This window comes from Anopheles merus, unplaced genomic scaffold (genome assembly GCF_017562075.2).
Source record: "Anopheles merus strain MAF unplaced genomic scaffold, AmerM5.1 LNR4000030, whole genome shotgun sequence".
NCBI classification, from domain to species: domain Eukaryota; kingdom Metazoa; phylum Arthropoda; class Insecta; order Diptera; family Culicidae; genus Anopheles; species Anopheles merus.
Genome location: NW_024427610.1, coordinates 102,876 through 122,041, shown reverse-complemented (window position 1 = coordinate 122,041; position 19,166 = coordinate 102,876). Strand labels below are relative to the sequence as shown.

At 42.5% G+C, this 19,166-nt stretch overlaps 3 long non-coding RNA genes across 3 annotated transcripts; 1 reads left to right on the top strand and 2 right to left on the bottom strand.

The window, feature by feature from the left end:
• Window positions 1-10,420: 10,420 nt before the first annotated feature.
• Window positions 10,421-10,797, top strand: LOC121601134. The gene is made up of 3 exons (XR_006006019.1): window positions 10,421-10,462; window positions 10,534-10,631; window positions 10,710-10,797. It is a non-coding gene; the product is annotated as an uncharacterized LOC121601134 (long non-coding RNA).
• An 852-nt stretch (window positions 10,798-11,649) lies between these two features.
• LOC121601135 lies at window positions 11,650-12,387 on the bottom strand. Its single transcript, XR_006006020.1, has 3 exons — window positions 12,166-12,387; window positions 11,997-12,094; window positions 11,650-11,910 (listed from the first exon to the last, which is right to left on the bottom strand). It is a non-coding gene; the product is annotated as an uncharacterized LOC121601135 (long non-coding RNA).
• A 553-nt stretch (window positions 12,388-12,940) lies between these two features.
• LOC121601133 lies at window positions 12,941-13,540 on the bottom strand. Its single transcript, XR_006006018.1, has 3 exons — window positions 13,345-13,540; window positions 13,177-13,279; window positions 12,941-13,090 (listed from the first exon to the last, which is right to left on the bottom strand). It is a non-coding gene; the product is annotated as an uncharacterized LOC121601133 (long non-coding RNA).
• Window positions 13,541-19,166: the final 5,626 nt, after the last annotated feature.

The following is a 19,166-nucleotide window of genomic DNA, read 5'->3' as shown; positions in this document are numbered from 1 at the left end:
TATGACAGCTCGGATGAGAGTGGCGTGATTCGATTAACCGGGGACTGAAGAACGGACAGCGGATGCGGACAGTCGCACACGGAGATCGCACACGGTCTCTTTTTCCTGCATGGGGGCTCAACCGGGATATTAAAAAAGAGTTACGTGAAGTGTGCAGTGCGTAGAAAATGTGCGCCTGTATGTGAAGACGTGCAAAGAAGTGTACAGTGCGTAGAAGATGTGTGCCTGTATGTGAAGACGTGCAGAAAGTATACAGCGCGAGTAAGACGTGCGCCTGTATGTGTTAAGACGTAAAAATCATTACGCAGCGCGTGTAAGACGTGCGCCTGCGTGTGTTAAAGAGGATAAAGTTAAGTACAGTGAGTGAAAGACGTACGCAAAAAACAACGCGAGCTGCACCAAGGACAACAGAAGTGTGACTTTTGTGTTAGTGTGACGCTGAAAGACGAAAAGCATCGTGTAGTGCGCGTAAAACGTGCGCCTAGCGAACGCACTCAGCGAGAAAGAGTTGAGTGTGTGTGAAAAGTATTCGTCACTAATGGAAAGAGGTAGACGTATATACCCAAGTAGCAGAGCCGAAGTTGTTCAGAGATTTTTCTGTGTGCCAAAGCGAGATGCCCTGTCTTCTCTCTCTAGATTTTGGACAGCAAGAAGCCATTTCTAAAGCGCAAAACTCAAGTGAAAAGTAAAGGTGGTTTTATCAAGTGAAGCAAGGTAAATTTGTTTTGTGTCAGTAATGTAATATTACAAAATTAACTTAATTTCATTTGTTTAATACAGCAAAACATGAATAACATGGAAAATATTGAAAACATGGACTACATGGATGCGTCTCTGGAGCCATCTAAGCAATCCGGGCAATTTTATCGCCAGATGCAAATGCGCTCTGCTCAATTAGAGTTAGAAGAAGAAGCAGAAACCAGCCGGTCTAATGTACAGATTGGTAAGTAGTATTTAATGAAACACTTGTTTGTGGTGATGTCCGGTTGTGCAAGTGATAGTTGATGTGGATATTTATTCAATATTGTGTTAGCATCAAACGATAGTTGTGTTTACGTTGTGTATATGTTTATCAATTTAAAATCAGAGTGAAATGTCCGGGTATGTATGGTGTTTTTTTTTGCAATTTAAAATAAATAGTTAAGCATTTTGAAATAAAAATAAGTGCATATTTAATTGCACAACAGTTCAAAACAGTGTAGTGTTTAAAACATTTTTTTTTATTCGGGAGGAACGGAAGAAAAAAGCGGTTACGTAGTGCAGTCGTTATCTCCTTCCAGTAAAGAACATGCCCGTCATGGGTTCAAGGCTGGAATGGACCGTCATACCGAAGCAAAGACAGATTATAACAATATTTTGTTTTAACTAAATGCATTTTGCGTACTGAGATAGTGTTGGCAAAGAACAAGGAGAAAGGGTTCAAGCATCGTATGAACCTTCACCTTTAGCATGGACTGACTATCCCGCTGAGCATAACCGCGTAGATTGTAAAGCCAATAAGAGGAGGAAGAAAAATATGTTTCAGTTAATAATCCATGCGTTCCTTATAATGCTATATTTAAATACAGTCAGAATTAAATAATTGAACGGTTTTTAGGTGGCATGCTTTTTAGATGATTGCTCAATAGTTAGCTGACAGTTGCGTTTGTATTCGTTTAACAAATTTCACAAAAAACTCATGGTCTGCCGAGAAAAATCTCATTTTTTTATGTTATGGAAAAACGTGCTAACTAAAAAGCACATTTTCAATAGTAGGTAGAGAATCAAAGTTCAATCAAAGACTGCATACTGTAGTATGTTTTAGCATACTAAAAAGATAAAAATTAATTACTAAGTGATAAGGTTTTTTGTAACAATACATTCAAATATCGTCACGTGGTTAAAGTGAAGAAGTAAAAGAAAAACAATGCTTAACATTTTATCTTCGATGTGTATGTATGTGTAAGTGTTTTGTAAAATTATGTGCTTATAAAACTAAAGGTGTGCCCGTACCTTTTCGCAGAATTGACTAATCTGCGAATAAAAAAACAACTCATAGATTTCAAATCTACGAAAAGGTACATCAGGCGTAACCAACGGCTGAAATCGTGATTAGTAAAAAAAAGGATTTATAAACATTTTAGCTACTGAACCACAACCGCAAGCTGTTGTGGAGGATCCATGCGAAGTGTCGAACATTTTCGAAGCTGTTGTAGAGGGAGACACATTGGATATTTCTAGTGACGAGAATGATGACGAGGATGGTCATGAGGAAGGTGAAGGTGCAAACAAAACATCAAAGACCCCTGGGTTTGATTTGCACGCGCATTCCCTGGAAGAATGTTTGAGATATTGGGCATTGAAGACCAATGCGGCTCACTCGTCCGTTAATTTGTTGCTGCATATAATGCGTGAGCGAGCTAATTTATTGCTCCCTAAGGACGCACGGACGTTGTTGAAAACAAGTACCGCGCCCAAAAAAATATTAAACGTTGCGGGGGGACAGTATTGGTATAATGGCCTTGGACCGTGTCTTGAAAAGGCATTCAGGTGAGAATATGTAATAATAATGTAGTATGTTATTAAATTTATCCTTGCTTAAGGAGGCAAAATCGGTTTTGTTGTAAATGCTCATCATGAGTACAAGCCCCTTGTGGATTGTGTCCCCCCTTCCCCTCCACCCCTGTGAGACTGACTATCCTGCTATGAGTTACAGACACGCTAGCCCATCAGTGGCACAGCCAGGCGTCTACAGGGCCACAACGCTTAAACCGCCAAAGAAGGCAGGCACAATATGTTAGACTTCATTTTCCTTTTTTTTATTTTTAGTTGGATGAGAATCTTTTAAAGATCCAATATCTGTATATTTTAACTAATATTTCCCACACCAGCCACCAAGGATAGCAGTGGTGCAAACCATCCAATCGTTGTGTATATTGTTTTGTTGATATGTGTAATATATTTTTATTTTAGAAAACAGAGGATAATACCCGGCACTAAACTACCAATTATCTTAAATATTGATGGAGTGCCATTGCACAAAAGTAGCCGAACGGCATTTTGGCCAATTTTGGCAAAAGTACACAAAATGACACACATAAAACCTATGACGGTGGCAATATTTTGTGGAACAAAGAAGCCAGATTCACTGGAGGATTACCTTCGTCCGTTGGTACAGGATGTCAATCATATCATTGACAATGGAGTACTTGCAGGTTCTCCTCCTACTTTGGTGAAGATTGAAGTACATGCAATTGTGGCTGATTCTCCAGCACGTGCATTTCTTAAAGGTAACGAAAAAAATGGAGCTTGTTTAAAATTGTTTTAACACTTTATTCCTAGGTGTGGTGTCACACGTAGGGCATCATGGCTGCTTGAAATGCACGGCAGTTGGATACTATCATCCATCATCACGAACAACGTGCTTTCCATCAACCAGTGCTGCTCCGAGGACGGACGAAGATTTCCGTGCAGGTGTCTATAAGGAGCACATAAAAGAAAAAACACCACTGCTGGAATTAAAAAAATTCAATATGGTTAAAAAAATGCAGGTGGATGATGACCTGCATCTTTTCTACTTGGGTATACAACGCCGGCATTTGCAAGGGAAGGTGTACGCATTGTGGGGGTCGGAAAAGTGGACTGCAGAAATGGTTGAACAAATTTCGTTGCACTTGGTAAGCATAGTTTTGCCATCGGAGATCCATCGCAAACTACGCAAGTTGGACGATTTGAAGTTTTGGAAAGGCTCTGAGTACAGTTCTTTCCTTCATTATGCTGCTCCTGTCGTTTTAAGAGGCAGAGTTAGCGAAAATGAATACAACCATTATATGCTTTTTAATTGCGCTACTAAATTCCTTTGCTCAAGAACATTTAAAAACCAATGGACAAGCGCTGGATGTTTGCTTGAACAATTTGTTGCCGACTATGATAAAATATATGGGGAAGGGTACGTGAGCAGTAATGTTCATAATTTGCTACATGTTACAGAGGAAGTTATGGACCTTGGAACTCTCCATGAAACATCAGCATTCGATTTTGAAAATGCGCTTCAGGGTAAGACACGCATGCTAAGAAGTGGTTACAAAAATCTGGAGCAAGTAATAAACCGGCTGTCCGAGTTAGACAATTTAACTGCTCCAGAACCAATGAATTTTTTTTATGACATCAAAGTCAAAGATACTCAAATAACAGTTCTTATGAACAATTATGTATTGAAGAAAGGAAATAGAGATGGTTGGTTTCTTTCCACAGAAAAAGAAGTTATTCAATATTGTTCGGCAGCGAAGGTATCTTCTACTGTGCGTATTACCGGAAAAAAGCTGATAGGCAGAAAGAAAGAAGCCTTCATCTTCCCGCTTTCTTCAACATATCTGTTCACATTTGAATGTAACGTAAATGAAATTGAAAGAACCGTAGTCGAGCTTACTCCATCACAAGTGTTCTGTAAACTTGTTGCCATACCATTAAATGAAGGTGGAGACACTTTTTTCACACCTTTGATACACACGCTTCCCGACGTAGACAGCAATTGAACAACGGTAAGTTTTCTTTATTACAAAAATGAGGGAAAATATTAATTTCAAATTTCTCCACATTACGGTTTTTTAAATAAAAAAAACTATTGTTTTCTTCTTAACGGGTTTTTACAGCACGTGAATTATTATACTTCAATATAACGACCTTGCCGTTCTAAAATAAAGCAAATGATAAATTCAAGTTTAAATCAGTCCTTATTAATTCATTACAACTAGTATATTTATTGTCAAGATACTTTTGCTTTCTTCTATTTTAATTTCAAAGTTTTGGCATAAGGAGCAGACATTTTTACACCCTTCATGCCTTGCGTTTGGCATTTAATTTTTTGTTCACTTTGTAAATTGGCAAAAATTTAACCTCTTGTTCTTCAAAATCCTTGGTCTTTGAAAAACTCTTATAATTACATAATTTGCTTAAAGCATTTTATCCTTTTGAACCCCCAACCACCCAAAGTACATTCAGCAAACACATTTCGACTGTCATCTGTTTTTCGCATAATAATATATCTTTACATAATCACGGAACTGTAAATCGACTCCTAAAAAACAAGGAACTCTTCAAGTAAAGTCTCGTAGTTGAGTGGATAGACATGAAACATTTGACCACTATCTTGTTTTGGAGGGCCAATGGCCCTCGATTAAACGGAATGTTTTACAAATTAATTGACTTTATTTAGCGTACTGTGCGAATGTCCGCATCTTTAGAAGCAGGCAATTCCACTTGAGCTTTAGGCGGGAGCGGTGCTGACGACACGTCATTATTACCTACGATATTATCGATATGTCACGTTTCTTCGATAATTACAGATTCATCAACTGCATACACGATGTGCATCGATGCACTGTTTATAATTTGAAGCGGCACTTGACAAAAAAACTTTTTTGGTAAGCGTTTCGAATTAATCTTCTGCGATTGTCCACCATCAACTGTTTTTTTTATTCACAGTTCTATTTTCAGGTTGTGAAACAGACATTGATGGGAATGGGACGTTTGGTTACGTTTGAGAAACATTATCTGATGGCATAAGTTCTCCGAACGAAGACGGAAGCATCAAAGGAAGCAGTGCCATTTGGGATAATCCAGCCATACCATACACCAACAGCAAACGTGTCGATAATGCGGCAAACTGGCAGATCAGTCCGGCACCACCATGTAAGTAGTTTTCTGTATCTATTTTTGCAAAAACTGTATTAAATAAAATATAAGTATTAAAAGAGGCAAAAACACGTATAAAAACATTGTTGATAACAAATTTATGATTGTTATCCATTTTTAAACATCTCTTAACAGCAAACACGCTAACTTTTACTGTATCATTGTCATTGTTTTTGATGTTTTCATAACAGATTAATACTAGCAGCCGGACACCGGATGAGAGGACCGTAACGAGATAAAGAAAGGAAACAAGTGTATCAATAGATAACCAGTTTGTGGACAGCGCGAAATACACTATGTGACCAACAAACTTGATGTGTACATAAAGTAAGTGGTTAACTTTTACAATAATAATTAAAATTTATTGATAAAATAATGTGTCGAAATTAAAGTAACTTCATGTAATACTACCGTGAGCTGTTGTCATGTACAATTGAAAAGTAAAATATCAACAGAGATATTTTTTAAGACGACAAATGGAACATTGCTTACCCCCATAATTTATCGCTGATAGTATATCGTCTACGACGGTAGTGTTTAATATTTAATAATGTAATGCAAGATTTTACTAATTAAAATATGAATTTGCTTGTTCGCTCGTAGATTTACTCGTAAAAATAATAATAAGGAGTAATCGCTATGCGGAACTCTGTATTATTATTATTTATCTGAATGTAAGACCGGTAATCATACGGGGGCAGATTCTTTCTCCATTTAACTCATAAGTTTGAAACATACTTGGCCACAAACACAACTTGGCCAAAGCAAGAGTGTCAAAGATCATTGATTTCTTTCTGTTAAATAAAATACGTACATGTCTTTTAGTCTTATTTACAAAATTCATTTTTTCTTTAAAATCCTAATATTTACACAACAGTACTCCATACTGTAACGCTATTAGTAATAGTATTTACATAACACAATTTTTTACTCACACAAAACTAAACTAACTCGCACAAGAGACTTAACTTATTATACATTTTCCTTATCCATTTTATAAAGAGGAGCTGGCATCTTATTTCCTTTTAAATGTAATCTTCGCTTTGCATGGCGATTTTTTTTTGGTAAAATACGGCTGAAGGTCTTCATCTTGAAGATTACCAAGTTCTTTAAAAAGATTCAGCATGTTTGGAAAATCTTTTAAAGGATTTTTTTTTTGAACCCTTGCCACTCCAGGTACAGTTTGCAAATAATTGTTTTGAGAAAATTGTGTCTATCGCGCGGTGTAAAATATAATGGATTCGACTGTCACGAGCCTTACGTAAAACAAACGCTAAAACGTTTTGCTTATATGTTTGATCGTCCCCTAGACGAACATCGAATTCTTCCAGTTCTTTTTTGGTATTGAGTGGATTGAATTGAAAATTTTTCGGAACTGAGTTTGTCTGAATAGGTGGTCGGATGCATCCCGATTGAACTGCATGTTCAAATCTTTGCCGCAAGGCACGCACTTCACGTAACACCATCCGATTGTCCACATCTCCAAGGACACGTGTCTCGTTTGACATTCGAGGGAGAGGCTGTACGGGAGAGGCTCGAAACAGTGCTGACGGCTCATGGTTTTCCAACGTCATATCATCAACCAAATCAGCTAACACTTCTTGTGTGGGTGATATATTTTTTATCGACAATTCACCTAACACACCTGGCAATGGTTTTGCTGTGGGGGCAGATTTATTTGAAATGTCACATGATTGAACATTCTCCGGTGATTGTAAATCCATGCTATGGACGTATGTTGACGTAGGAGCAGCATTTGTTCTTTTGACATCAACTGGTTTGATATTGTTGCTCATAAAAGAATGGACATTTGTCATTGGTGGTGGACCGAGATCTTTTAATGCAAATAATGGAAGTGACGAGCAATATAATGATGTCTTTGTAACACCTTCGATTTCACCTAGCGACCGTTTGGCACGATGCTTGTTAGATCGTCCAGCAACATTTTTGGTTTTGGTTGGTTGGTTTACGGATCGAATTGAGGAAGCTGTTTCTATTTTTTTAATAGTTTTATGAATCGGTGTGTTTGCTGCAGGAACTAGATCACTATTCTCTGATCCATATTTTGTAACAGATGAAACCATTGTTGCAGTACATTGCGCAGGTTTTTTAGGTGATGATCTTGCTGGCCTCGACGGCATTGGAAGTGACGGAGAAAACAATGGTGGTGGCGATGTGATGTATTCGATTTCATGAAATCCATCAGAAATGTTACGCATCGGTGTTTGCATTTGCGATTGTCCTGTTATTCCGAACTCAAACTTGGCCGACGGGCAAGGGGACACTAGCCGCAATTGTCCAGCCGCATTAGATGGCTTTACATGGACAGGAGAAAACGGCACAGTTTTTGTCATCGATGGTCCAGCTCCTCCTCGTGATAAAGGTGCCAGCGGGGGTGGAATCGTTACCGTTGACTGAACCTGTACTGGAGTAAGCCGCGCACCTGTCTGTGTAGACGATCCTGCTCCTCCGGATGAAAAAGGTGCCAGCGGGGGGGGGGGGGGGGGGGGGGGAATCGTCACTGTGGACAGAACACGTACGGGCGAAAACGGCACAGTTTTTGTCATCGATGGCCCAGCTCCTCCGGATGGCAATGGTGCTGGCGGGGGTGGAATCGTAACCATTGACAGAACCCGTACTGGAGAAAGCCGCGTACTTGTCTGAATAGATGGTCCAACTTCTTCGGATAACAACGGTGTCGCCGGGTGAGAAAACATTACACGTAATCCGGCCGCTCCTGGGGACAGCACTCGCACAGGAGGAAATTTCGCACCTTGCTGAGAACGTGTTAGGGTCGATTTTACCATTTCAGCGGATTTCAGTGTGGATGGTTGTTGTAATTTGGTATGCTGTAAACAAAAATAAAACTTATTAATAAAATGTCTATTTTAAACGCTCGTGCTTACTTTGTGTAGATACTTACAGGATAATTAGTTGGCTCCATTTTAGCACATGTAATTTTAGCGATATGGTCTAATTTAAGATAAGCACTTTCGATTTCACTGTGCAAGAATACTTCTGATTATCAAGGATGATTAACGCTCTCTGTTATTATTTCGTTCACAGCCTCAAACCATTAAAACAGCGGGTGGCGTAAAAAAACCGTCAAAAGCACCAAGAAGAAACCAAAACGCAGTGCAACCGTTAAATCAGTGGGTTAGATAAGGATAGCGTCAGAACTCCACTCCATGCGCTGCCAATAAACAGAAGCGTAAAAAAACAACAACAACGAAATAAACCGGTTTTTTTTCAATCCGAAACAAGTGTGCGTGAGAGGGGATAGTATGCATTAGTATGTGTGAACGCGATCGTTCGGGTCGAATGTGTCTATGTGTGCGTGAAACCACATTTACACTTCTACTGCAAGTGCCCAAGGACGCAAAAACCGACGGCGGCCTGTGTAATCTGAGTTCTCTACAAAGCTCTCTCCCAAGGACGCAAAAACCGACGGCGGCCTGTGTAATCTGAGTTCTCTACAAAGCTCTCTACGAAGCTCTCGTTTGCAGGCTTGTCGAGAGCATCGCTAAAGGCGCCCGAACCATCCGTCACGCACACATCTAAACGTTCTGGTTTCGTCAGCCGCTCACGCATACCAATGTGTTTGCTCCACCCCCTTTTTCGGATTGCTTATAGAAATTATGAGGCTGTTCACATTTGCTTTAAGCACACATTCGCATGCTGTTTATTGAATAATATAGCTCTCCCTTCCCACATGTGTTTTGGCATACTCCCGCTGTGTGAACGCTTTCCCCCTTCCAAATTTACCATCCGTGCGGCGCGTGTTCAGCTGGCTTCAGTTTAGTGATGACGTCATGAACAGGAGCTGCGCGTGTTCAACCGACTTCTGTTAAGTAATGACGTCCTCACAGGGAGCTGAATGAAGCAATAATGAATGTAAGTAGTATGTATTACCATGGAGAGTTTAACACATATGATTAGATCAAAACTTACCTTAATATTTTAAAACTGGAAAACGTTTTCTTTGCGTCGCTCACTTTGAAGTTTGTTGACGAGGCTAGCAGGTAGTCGTTGATAAATAGCGCGCACACCTGTAACTTTTTAGACGCCAAAGGTTAGTTGAACGAAGCTGCACAAGCACACATGTGAGCATGAAACTTACCTCAACAATTTGCTAGGATAAATCATTCCATAACTGAAGAAGAAGGAACGCTGCCCAAAACGTAGACGAGCAAAGTACGTCGCACAAGAAATCGCACCTCACTTCAATACATCCTTCCATAGGGAAAGATCTGGACAGACTGAGGATGCCTAACACCCGGATGAGCGCGATAGCAGAAAAATCATGGTGGATCGAGAGAGATGGCTATACTCGGTGCAGCGATACTTGGGTGGGTACGTAAGTGCCCAAGTAGCAGAGCCGATGTTGTTGAGAGGTTTTTCTGTGTGCCAAAGCGAGAGGCCCTGTCTTCTCTCTCTAGATTTTGGACGGCAAACCGCCGCCCGTGTAGAGGTGTGTGCGTGTGACGAAAATTTATAGGTGAAATACGGGGGAAGCGGGGTTTGAAGTCTTTCGTTCGTCACACACACATGCATTTACCAGCGGATATCGCTGCACCGAGTATAGCCATCTCTCTCGATCCACCATGATTTTTCTGCTATCGCGCTCATCCGGGTGTTAGGCATCCTCAGTCTGTCCAGCACTTTCCCTATGGAAGGATGTATTGAAGTGAGGTGCGATTTCTTGTGCGACGTACTTTGCTCGTCTACGTTTTGGGCAGCGTTCCTTCTTCTTCAGTTATGGAATGATTTATCCTAGCAAATTGTTGAGGTAAGTTTCATGCTCACATGTGTGCTTGTGCAGCTTCGTTCAACTAACCTTTGGCGTCTAAAAAGTTACAGGTGTGCGCGCTATTTATCAACGACTACCTGCTAGCCTCGTCAACAAACTTCAAAGTGAGCGACGCATAGAAAACGTTTTCCAGTTTTAAAATATTAAGGTAAGTTTTGATCTAATCATATGTGTTAAACTCTCCATGGTAATACATACTACTGACATTCATTATTGCTTCATTCAGCTCCCTGTGAGGACGTCATTACTTAACAGAAGCCGGTTCAACACGCGCAGCTCCTGTTCATGACGTCATCACTAAACTGAAGCCAGCTGAACACGCGCCGCACGGATGGTAAATTTGGAAGGGGGAAAGCGTTCACACAGCGGGAGTATGCCAAAACACATGTGGGAAGGGAGAGCTATATTATTCAATAAACAGCATGCGAATGTGTGCTTAAAGCAAATGTGAACAGCCTCATAATTTCTATAAGCAATCCGAAAAAGGGGGTGGAGCAAACACATTGGTATGCGTGAGCGGCTGACGAAACCAGAACGTTTAGATATGTGCGTGACGGATGGTTCGGGCGCCTTTAGCGATGCTCTCGACAAGCCTGCAAACGAGAGCTTCGTAGAGAGCTTTGTGGAGAACTCAGATTACACAGGCCGCCGTCGGTTTTTGCGTCCTTGGGTGGGGCCATATGTGTACGACACGATCCCATACAAAACTTCGGCTTTTGCGGACTGGGTACTGCGTAAAGGACACGCGCTAGTGTTGGTGAAGCCATTACGAACCTTCGATAACTGCTGAATTCTCGTGAAATTCGCAGAATGGACAACGAAGCGCGGATCCTCGTGTTGCTAAATGATTTAACTCGTCCGGGTTTACCCAAGGACGCAAAAACCGACGGCGGCCTGTGTAATCTGAGCTCCCTATAAAGCTCTCCACAAAGCTCTCGTATGCAGTCTTGTCGAGAGCTTCGCCACAGGCGCCCGAACCATCCGTCACGCACACATCTAAACGTTCTGGTTTCGTCACCCGCTCACGCATACCAATGTGTTTGCTCCACCCCCTTTTTCGGATTGCTTATAGAAATGATGAGGCTGTTCACATTTGCTGTATGCACACATTCGCATGCTGTTTATTGTATAGTATCTCTCTCCCTTCCCACATGTGTTTTGTCATACTCCCGCTGTGTAGACGGCAGAACGCTTTCCCCCTTCTAAATTTACCGTTCTTCCTCCTCTCGTTCTTCTTCCCCCTACCGCGCCAGGGGTACCATCCGTGCTGCGCGTGTTCAGCTGGCTTCAGTTTAGTGATGACGTCATGAACAGGAGCTGCGCGTTTTGAACCGGCTTCTGTTAAGTAATGACGCTGAGCTGCGCGCGTTTCGACAGGTTCTTGGCGTAATTCAGTGCGTTGGTTTGTGGCAGTGTTGTGCTGAACGCTTTCCAAAAAAAAGAACCAATAATTAATGTATGTAGTATGTACTACTATGGAGAGTTTTGCGCATAGGATTAGATCAACACTTACCTTAATATTTTAAAACTGAAAAACGTTTTCTTTTCGTCGCTCATTTTGAACATTCTTGACGAGGCCAGCATGTAGTCGTTGATAAATAGCGCACACACCTTTAACTTTTTAGACGCCAAGGGTTAGTTGAATGTACTTGCACAGGCACACATGTGAGCAAGAAACTTACCTCAACAATTTGCTACGATAAATCATTCAATAACTGAACTGAACACGGCCCAAAACGTAGACGAGCAAAGTACGTCGCACAAGAAATCGCACCTCACTTCAGTACATCTTTCCACAGGGAAAGTGCTGGACAGACTGAGGATGCCTCACACTCGGATGAGCGCGATAGCAGAAAAATCATGGTGGATCGAGAGAGATGGGTAGACTCGGTGTAGCGCAATAAGCTGGAAGATGCATGTGTGTGTGACGAACGAAAGACTTCAGTCCCCGCTCCTCGCGTTTTTCATCCATCGTTTTTCGTCACACGCACACACCTCTACACGGGCGGCGGTTTGCCGTCCAAAATCTAGAGAGAGAAGACAGGACCTCTCGCTTTGGCACACAGCAAAATCTCTCAACAACTTCGGCTCTGCTACTTGGGACATATGTACCCACTTACGTACCCACTTGCAGTAGAAGTGGAAATGTGGTTTCACGCACACATAGACACCTTCCACCCGAACGATCGCGTTCACACATACTATCACGCTCTGATTTTTTCTGCACCTCATGCATACCAATGTGTTTGCTCCACCCCCTTTTCGGATTGCTTATAGAAATGATGAGGCACACATGTTTACATTTGGTGTATGCACACATTCGCATGCAGTTTATTCCACACATTTTCTCTCCGTTCCAACACGTGCTTTGGCATACTCACACTTTGTAGTCGGCAGAACGGTCTCCCCCTTCCAAATTGACCGTTCTTCCTCCTCTAGATCTTTTTTCTCCTTACCGCGTCCGGGGTACCATCAGAGCTGAGCGCTGGCTTTATTTTTTCCTCCTCTCGTTCTTCCTTTCTCCTACCGCGCCCGGGGGCTGCGCGCGTTTTGACAGGTTCTTAGCGTAATCCAGTGCGTTGTTTTGTGGCTGAGTTGTGCTGAACGCTGTCAATAAAAATGAACCAATAATTAATGTATGTAGTACGTATTACTTTGGATAGTTTTGCGTATATGATGAGAGCAACACTTACCTTAATATTTTAAAACTGGAAAACAATTTCTTTCCGTCAAAACTTTGAAGATTGTTGATGATGCCAACAGGTAGGCGTTGATGAATGGCGCATGCACCTGTAACTTTGAAGCCGATAAGCATTAGTTGAATTAGTACATTGAAGCACATATGAGATCAAGAAACTTACCTCAACAAGTTAGCTAGGATAAATCATTCCACAATGGAATAAGAAGCAACACTGCGCAAAACGTAAACATGGAAAGTAGGGGACACAAGAAATCGCACATCACTCCCGCACATCCTTCCACAACGAAAGTTCTGGACAGACTGAGAATGCCTAACACCCGGATGAGTGCGATAGCAGAACAATCATGGTAGAACGAGAGAGATTGGTAGACTCGGTTCAACGCAATCCAACGGTAGATGCATGTGTGTGTGACCAACAAAAGACTTCAGACCCCGCTCCTCGCGTTTTTCATTCATCATTTTTCGTCACACGCACACACCTCTACACGCGCGGCGGTTTGCTGTCCAAAATCTAGAGAGAGAAGACAGGGCATCTCGCTTTGGCACACAGAAAAATCTCTGAAAAACTTCGGCTCTGCTACTTGGGTACCTCGGGTACAAAATAAGAGTTGGCCAGGTGACTTGATGTTGATTCTCCAATTGTTTCAGTATAGTCATTGATCATCTCAGTTGTGTACGTGATCTGATTTGAGCTTCGTTTCAGTCATGAGTATGTATGATTGAAACAGTGGCATTTGGCAGCACTGTTCACAGCCACAAAAAAATCACGATTATTATTATTATTATTATTATTATTATTATTTATTTAATCTTTAACGGGCCGTATGGCCTAATTAAGATGTAACAGTTCAATTAAAAAAAAATACATAGCAAAAACAAGATTTGCATCGCAATTCACTGCGGCCACGGCAAAAGCCGGAGACGTTCCTTGAAGCACTGAGTTGAGATGTCGAAGTCGAAGCAATCCGAGACAGTGTTGAAGACAGCCGACATGCGGGACATAGGGTCAGACCGACCAGCACTGGAACAGGGTTGAGCGAGCCGTAGAGTTTCTCTAGACCTAAGTGTTCGGGATGGTGCATAGATATCGACTCGATGCAACAAAAGCGATGAGTCGATAGAGCCATTTAGCAATCCAGCGATGAAAGAGCACTGTGCATTGCGTCTTCTAACCGAAAGAGGTTCAAGGCCTAGAAGACGGCATCGCGCAGCATACGGAGGAAATTTATTGCGATCCTGCCAGGGAAGTAGGCGTAGGGCATATCGCGTGAGCTTACGTTGAATCGCCTCAAGTCGAGCAATTGAAGAAGCGGTAGTTGGGCTTCAGACTACGCATGAATATTCCAGAACCGAACGAACGATACAGTTGTACACAGCTTTGATGCACATGGGGTTGCGGAATTCATTAGTTGTCCGGATAACCACGCCAAGTAATTGATTTCCTCTGGCTACAACACCATCGACATGCTGTTTAAAGTTCAAACTAGAGTCAAGCAGAACGCCCAGGTCTTTGGCATGATTCTGTCGATTAACTGCAGTGCCGTCCATGAAGTAAGTCCCAGTCACTGGGCTCCTGCATCGACTAAAAGACACACAGTAGCATTTCTCGATGCAGATAGTCAGTACATTACGCTTGCACCACGAACAAAAAATGTCGATGCAGTCTTGCAGGAATGTACAATCACCTGTGTTGTGAATAGCCGCAAAATTTTTTGCGTCATCGGCAAACAGGCTGATACTGTCGGGAGGTAAAGCGAGGGTAACATCGTTGATAAACAATATGAAGAGAAGCGGGCCAATATTGCTTCCTTGTGGCACACCCGAGCTGCTGACTATTTCTTTGGACATGTGCTTATCAATTTTCACGATGTATGTGCGATTAATTAGGTAAGACTTAAGCCACTGTACGAGCGAGCTGGGAACTCCTAGCTTATCGAGTTTAGCGAGAAGAATTGCGTGCGGAAGAGAGTCGAATGCTGCTTTCAGATCTGTATAAATTGCATCGACTTGAGCTCCGGCATCAATTTGACTAGTGCAATAGGTTACAAATTCAACCAGGTTCGTGGTAGTCGACTTTTTTGGCACGAACCCATGTTGATACGGGCTTAGGTAGCTGCGACATGCATGTAGCAGATGTTTGTATATCACTAGTTCGAACACCTTGGCAATGGCACACAAAGATGTAACACCCCGGTAGTTGATGGCATCTGTCTTGTCGCCCTTTTTGTAAATAGGAACCATCCAAGATTTCCTCCATGTTTTGGGAAAGTAGCCATTGGCTAGCGATGCATTGAACATTTTTGCAAGGATAGGTGCTACTGTCGTTTGACAGCGTTTCAGCACGGTAGAAGGAATTCCGTCGGGCAGATAAAATGATCTCACTGTCGATGAAAGGAGTGCTCATGTTAATTGCGCCAGCCGGAGTGTTGACGAGAGCAGCATCAATGGTATCGGTATCATTCATGGCCAGTGAAAAGCAATCTGCGAAGCGATCCGCGAAGAGATTGCACATTTCATTAGTGTTGGCATTTGTTGCTCCTTTGTACGTAATGGATTTCGGTGTATGCGTGGATTTTGTTTTGCTGTTGTAGAAGCGCCAAAACGAGTCAGGCCACCTGCAGAGGTTACATTGAATTTTACTCAAATATCTGCGATATCGAAACCTGTTATAGCTGCAGTATAAAGAGTGCGTGTCAAAGTAGATCGAGCGAGATCTTTGGCATCGGCGCGTTTGGTAGTGACGATAAGCAGCTCCTTTTACACGTTTGAGTCGTTTGAGTGTGCGGTCCGCCCAGGGGGGGTTAGGTTTAGGACGCTGAACTGGGACGCATACAACAAAGGCTTGCAGCATGAAGGACGAGAATGAACATACTGCTTCGTCAAGTGAAACAAAATTGGAACAATGAAAGCTATTGTTAAACATTGATATCATGTCGTTCAGTTTCACATAGTCAGCTTTAGCAAAGTTATAACGATAAAATGCGGTTGTCGTCGAGTTTTGTCGAGTCGTCGAATTGCGTCGGGTCGACGAGTTAATACGTATATTGAAGTCAAACGCCGGATGGTAGGAGTCAAGAGGTACAAGCGGAGCAACACTTGGAAAGACAGACGAACATAATTTAGCTGCAGCATTGTTAGCGTAGAGCAGGTCAAGCATGCGTCCGTGCGAATTATTGATGTGATTAGGTTGCACTAATCCGTTAAATTTAAATCCATCCACAAAGATGTTGTTGGCCAGTGAGCGCGCAGTTGGTTCATAGTGCGTGATTGATGAGTATGCTGGCGAGGACGAAGGATCAGCTGTGGACCAGCTTATGCTAGGCTGATTGAAATCGCCAATAACAAACAGCAGATCCGAAGGCTTCAGTGTGAGAGTGAAGCCGCTGATACAATCATGTAGAGAGCGAAGAGTCGATATCTCGGAGCTAAGCTGCGGTGGAATGTATACTACCATGACGTACAGATGTGCGTTATTGCAGGTGACGCGCACACAAATATACTCGAGAGAACGATCACGGGAAGGTAATTCTATCGACTCGTATGCGTTAGAAACGGCTAGCAAAACACCACCACCGCGAGAGCTAGAGCCGCTGATAGAGCGATCACAGCGGTAAACAGAGAAGTTGTTGTTGAAGAGAAGAGCAGATGGAATGTTGTCAACAAGCTAAGTTTCCGTGAGGGCGATGAGGTCGAAGTCACCCTCCGATACAGCTAGGTGAAATTCTTTTGTTTTAGTGCGCAAACCTCTAACGTTTTGATAATAGCAGCTTAAATACTCAGCGGTAGCGTTGTCATTGTGGCGGTTGGATGAAGCGGGTATACGGTAAGTCAGAATCAGAATCAGAATATATGTTTATTGATATTTTTCTATTAAGTTCATGTGTACATTTGTTTTGCGAGATTTAGCGTAACGCTCGCTTTTCACCGCTGTAGAGCATTTTGCCAAGAGGCAGTTTGTTTTGGTTTTAGAAAGCATGGTGTTAGGCCTAGGGCCTTTTGTTACGCTATCTTAACTTAAACTAACTTATCTACTTAACACTATTAGATTAGGAACAAGACAAAATAAATTCAAAAATATGAAGGAAAGAAGGAAAAAAATATATATATAAAAAGTGAAAAATTCAAAAGAGTGCCCTTAGAAGGGGTGAACCTGATGTTGCGCATTTTGCTTTAAGGCGTTCTGTTATCACATATCCAATTTCATCTATTGGATATGTACTGGTTTTTTTCATATAGCTCCTCTAACCTGGTCCAGTAGGGAGCATTTGCAATTAATCGCAAAAATCGGTTCAACCCTATTTGAACCCTGCGGATGTTGGTTGGGGCGCTATTTTTCCAAACCGAGATACTATAGGTAGCCATGGGAAGAACTATTTGTTTATAGATCGCGATCTTGTTCCTGTAGCAAAGGCGAGAGCCGCGATTAACTAAGGGATACAATTTTTTAAGCAGGACATTGATCCGTGTTGCCAGCTCTCGGGTATGGTGATGATAAAGCAGCTTGTTGTCCATGAGTAGTCCCAGATACTTTACCCTTGACAACCAAGGAATTGTTGTTCCTCCCGCAGTTAGCTGGTGGCCAATCGGGTTTAGTAGCTGGTGCCTTAGCCGGTGTGGGACAATCATGGCTTGTGTCTTTGCGTTGTTGATGCGGATTTTCCATTCAGCAGCATAGCCTTGTAGTACGTCTAAGCAGCGCTGAGCGCCGCGTCTGAGTTCTGCTGGTGTTCTGCCCTTAGTTGCGATCGCCGTGTCGTCTGCAAACAGGAACAACTGTGCACCGCTAGGAAGAGCAGGAAGGTCCGCCGTGAACAGCAGATACAGAAGTGGGCCCAGAACGCTGCCCTGCGGTACGCCCGCCGGTACATGCTGCACATCCGAATTATATGGGCCGATGACAACACGGAAGGTGCGGTGCTGCAGGTAATTCTTGATCAGTTTGATCAAGAATAATGGGAGCTTGTACTGGTACAATTTATGGACAAGCCCATCATGCCACACGTTGTCGAATGCTTTTTCCACGTCAAGCATCACTACAGCAGTGGATCTTGCTCCTCGTTTATTTTGCTGGATGGTGTTTTGCAGTCGAATCAGTTGGTGTGTTGTTGAGTGTCCGGACCGAAATCCAAACTGTTCTACCGGAATAATTTGTAGATCGTTAACCGAACTTCTTAGTCGACAATATATTATTTTTTCGAACAGTTTGCTGAAGGCGCTTAGCAAGCTTATTGGACGATAGCTGGATGGAAGGGTGGGATCCTTTCCGGGCTTCAGGATTGGGATCACTTTTGCGCTCTTCCAGGCTTGCGGGAAGATGTTGAGTGAGAGGCAGCTATTAAAAATCGCAACAAGTAAACTTATAGCTCGATTTTGCAGATGTTTGATGCAAATATTGAAGATTCCATCAAATCCTGGGGCCTTCATGTTTTGAAGACATTTGATGGTACTTTCAACCTCCGCGACAGTGATGCGCTCTTCGGGTGGTAGAGTTGGAGGTGCGTTGTCAACTGTGCTGTTGGTCGTTGACACTTCTACGTCGTGAGGACTAGTCATTGTAAGACCAAGGCGATGTGCCTCAGCAAATTGATTAGCAAGTGCATTGGACTTTTCGATGGGCGTAATGACTGCATGCGCTAGTAAGTTGTTCTTTAATGGAGGAATCGGCCGGGGTTTGTCTTTTAGAATTTTCGCCATTTTCCAAAAGGCTGGCGAGTGGGGTGGAAGCTGCTCAACTTTGCTTGCAAAGTTAGTGTTGCGAATTTCTGCTACGCGATCTGAGATGATGCGTGAGAGATTAGCCGCTTGTCGCTTTAACAGCTGGTCACCGCTTCTCTGGTATTGGCGCCTGAGTGTGTTACGATGCTTGATTAAGTCTTGGGTATATTCGTCTAAGGTGACAATTTCCCCCTTAATACGCACCTCGGGAACGCATTCGACTACTGCAGTATTAATGGAGTCCTGCAACATTTTAATGGCTGAATC